Source organism: Cupressus sempervirens, chromosome 11 (genome assembly GCF_028749045.1).
Source record: "Cupressus sempervirens isolate cs-2001-9-10 chromosome 11, ASM2874904v1, whole genome shotgun sequence".
Taxonomy (NCBI): domain Eukaryota; kingdom Viridiplantae; phylum Streptophyta; class Pinopsida; order Cupressales; family Cupressaceae; genus Cupressus; species Cupressus sempervirens.
The window spans coordinates 461,715,021-461,719,156 of NC_143128.1; positions in this window are offsets into that span (position 1 = coordinate 461,715,021).

A 4,136-nucleotide genomic window follows, 5' to 3' on the forward strand; every position below is an offset into this window, starting at 1 on the left:
CCATTATCTCAACAGTTGACCCTACTGAGAAATATCCTTTTGCATTTAATTCTAGAGGTCACACACTTGCTATGCTTTAGATTTGAACTTGTGAAAAATCCATTTCATCCATTTTCAAACACAATTTTGAATGCAATTTATAACTTTTACTAGTGTCATAAAATGCAAATTGGTTAGTACCCCTATTTAGGATGTTATAACTATAAATTTGTGATTTCCTAGATCAAATAGTTTGTACCATTGCATTCTACTCAAAAATTATTCAAGTGTGCTATTTTTTAAACCTTAACAAATCCATCTGCACACTTTCCCATGGCCATTCCTTTTGCAAAAAATACTTTTCTACTGATGCTTCCAATCCTACAATTCTGGGTATCCTACTTTGCACTCTTGTCAAATGCATCTAGTAATTCATCATGAGCCCAAATCATATAATTACATTCTCCTCATGGCAATGAAATAATTCCCCAATTTTCAAACCTTCAAGAATTTGTTTGCCCAATCTTCGAAGCTAAAAACAATTGTGTTTTATGGGTTTCTAACATGTTTATTTATAGGCGGTTTTGACTAGGCAACTTTGAATGTCAATATATTTTGATTGAGTGATCATCATGTGATGACATTTGGTAGGGTGCAAGATTGTGGAACAAAGTATCAGCATGCGATCTTTCAAAGCATGGTTATCTAGTTTGGTTAGTTTTTAAGGCCAGCCTATAGGCTTTCCAGTCAGCAAATCACAGTTTGCAAATAAGTGATAAATGAGTTCTAAATAATGGTTCAGTGGTTCGATTTGAATCCAGTTAGTACCTGATGTTCATCAAATTAGATTTTCAATATTAGGTGTTTGAGTTTGAATTTTTTTTAGCCAAACCCGCTTTGGGGGTCCAATTGATTTTTTCAAATTGATAAAATGCCATGGGGATTGAATTGTCTTGCCTTGATTATATCTTGAATATGTTAAATAAAAAGAAATTTTTTTTCTTTCTCATATCAAGATTTTCAAAATGTTGGGGTTTCCATTGAATAAAAGAGGGACTTGGCATAGGCACATTTTCAATGAAGCAAAATGAAAAGTCTATATTTTGAATGTCATAGGATTATAAAAAGGTGTAGACTTAGTGATGAATATGGGTTTTCTTATAAGTTAGTCCAACATATTTTACCTATTAGGAAACTTGTGGATTAATTTCAAGAAAGGCACCACATGACTTTTTTTCATGGGTTCTAAGCACGAGGGACTTTTATTATTAATCATTCTTCCAAACTTGTGCATTAGAATGTAATGAAATTTTTGAATTAAAAAGTTAAAGGGTCCCCATGATTTCACTCATAAGCTTGTTGGTCCTTAGATAGTTTTGACATTTGAGTGTCAACACACTTAATCACTTTTTGTATTGAAGCTAAGTACACTATGTATGTTGAGTCATAGTGTGTGTCGAGCTAGTATTTCAACAGGTGTCGAGTGACTTCAGGTGCCAAGTAGTATATAAGTGTCAAGTGACATATAGGTGTCGAGTCATAGTTGATGTCGAGCAAGTCAAAAAAATTCATATATCAAGTGAACCAGAATCATATATGTGCTGAGTGAGACAAAGTGCAATAGGTGCCGAGCAATTCAAGATAGTATTTGTGTTGAACACCAGTAGTCCAGTATATGCCGAGTAACATAGAATCAGTATATGAGTTTGTGCCCTCACAAACTTAGATGTAAACCATTTTTGGAGCTAACATAGAAGGATTTTGAAGGAGAAAAAGGATAACAATGAATCTTTTTCATTCCCTCTGTGATTAGCATGCAGCCAATTGGGAAAAAGGAAAAGGCATGCAACCAATAAGAAAAATGCAAGGAATAAGCGAGAATTTGATATTCAATATGGATCATAGATCCATACCTACCATAAGTCTACACAATCTATAAAACGAGGTTGAATAATCCATTTCATGTTTGATAGAGAGCATTGTATCGGGAGATTATAGTGAAATTTACTATGAAGAAGGAAAGACTTAGAGAAATAGAGCAGCAATTTCATATCTAGTTGATTAGAACAGTGCAAGGAATAAAGAACACGATTAGATATCATATCTTAGAGGATCAAGATCAGAGAGAGAAAATCAAGTGCCTGAATCTAGTAATTAGAAATTTCATATTGCCAGGTTCATTGTTCTAATATTTTCTTGACACTGTATTAGAAGTTGGAAATCTTATTTTGATAGGTTAGCTTAACAGCTAGGTAGGAGAACCTTTGGAGAAGGTTATTGAAAATCCTATGTATTAGGTGGGTTTAACAGCCTATTATAAATCCTTTAATAAGGTGACACTTCATGTAAAGTGTTTTTAGATCCTCTAATTAGGTCACTATTGATACAGTGTAAAGCCTTTAACAGGGCAGGTCTTTCACAAGGTAGACCATTAGAAGTGGTTGAAAATTTATTGCTACAACGATTTTTTGTGGGTATCATCCCCACCCTAGTTTTATCCTCTTATTCTTGGAGGGTTTTTGGGTTACCAAATATAGTGTTGTGTGTTATTGCATGTGTTTTCTTTATGTTCATTTATATGTTTACATGCATGCAGTTTACTTTTCAATTATATGCTTAAATGGTTGGAAAAGGTGAAAAGTGTGATACTTTTGATTCACCCCCCCACCAGAAGTACTCTTCCTATTTTTAACATTCCAAAAATGCTCATACTCAAAGTATTTGAGTCATCATATGAAACATTATTCATTACAAATTTCTGATTGGTTATAATTCTCTCAGGAGCATATTGTAATGTTGAGTCATTGGTTTCCATCAATGATTTTTTCTCCCCCCATGTGCATAGAAGAGATTTAGTGGTTATTGGAGGCCATGTTTGAGCCCATTCAAAGCCTAGCAATCCAAGAACAAGCTGATCAACTCCACCCATGTTAAAGGAATGGCATTGCACGACAGGGATGAGATTGCATGTTTGGAAGGAAGGGCTCCATGGCAAACACCCACATAAAAAGGGCAAGATCTATAGGGAAATTAGGGAAGCTCCAAAGCATCCATGTTAAAGACAAGATGAGGAGCTCCACATAGTAGTAAACTCAAAGCTCCACAAAAAATTAATAGCAATCATGACATAGGGAGCCCCAAGGATTGGATAACATAAAGACCATGGCATGAATGACATCCAGATGAGTGGTGCTAGAGTAGATCCACAAAATAGAGAAGTGCACATGTAGCAAAGGTAGAGAACACAAGAGCATCAATGGCTACTTGAAATAATGAATTACATGTTACTTTGGAGGTAGTTATCAAACTAAGAAAATATGTGGTAGTGGACATTTTAATTGATGATGCATTAAGGAAGTACGTGCAACCCCTATTTGCAAACATTTTTTAACTTTTCCCACCTATGAGTAGTGGTTTGTTCTATTTCTCACAAGCTTACCACTCCAAAGGTACCCACTTATGTGTAGAGGGCTATGTTAGACTAATCCATTAACTACTTGTTTTGGTTGGTGATTATTATCCAAGTGACAGTTTGATGTTTAGGGTTTAGGGGCAACTACAGACAAATTTGTAATATTGGGGCATCCTCAGTTTTAAAGTGCAGATTTAATGTTTTTAGTTTGAAATGAAATCAGATATTGATCAAATTTGCATTAGATTAGATTTAATTGACCACTTTAAAGATGAATTGAATGTGTTAAAGCAAGCAGTTGCAAGTGACAAGTTTTTCTGACAATACAGTTGAGTTTTACGAAAAAAGCAGAACATAACAAACCAAGATCAGATTTAAAGCTCCAACACATATTTTGATGTGTATCTAATATTTCTCCAAAGGATATTTTGTTGATTAGTTTAAGGGGATATATCAGATATTTTTGCGATAGCATTTATGCTTTTGATTTTTGTTAGATGAGGAAGATCAGTTTCAACAACATCAGGATAAAGATAATTTCAGCAAGACACATGTCAAAATCAAATTGTAGATACCAAAACTTCTTCTCCTCTATAATTTCTTCTTTTCTACTCATTGTAGAGGTTCCAATTTTCATGACTGTGAGACCACAAGGGTTGCTCCAATTCTAGAGTTGTCATTCCACATCTCTCAACATACTTTCCTTTGTTGTGAACAACATCAGTTGTATTTCTTTTGAAGCATT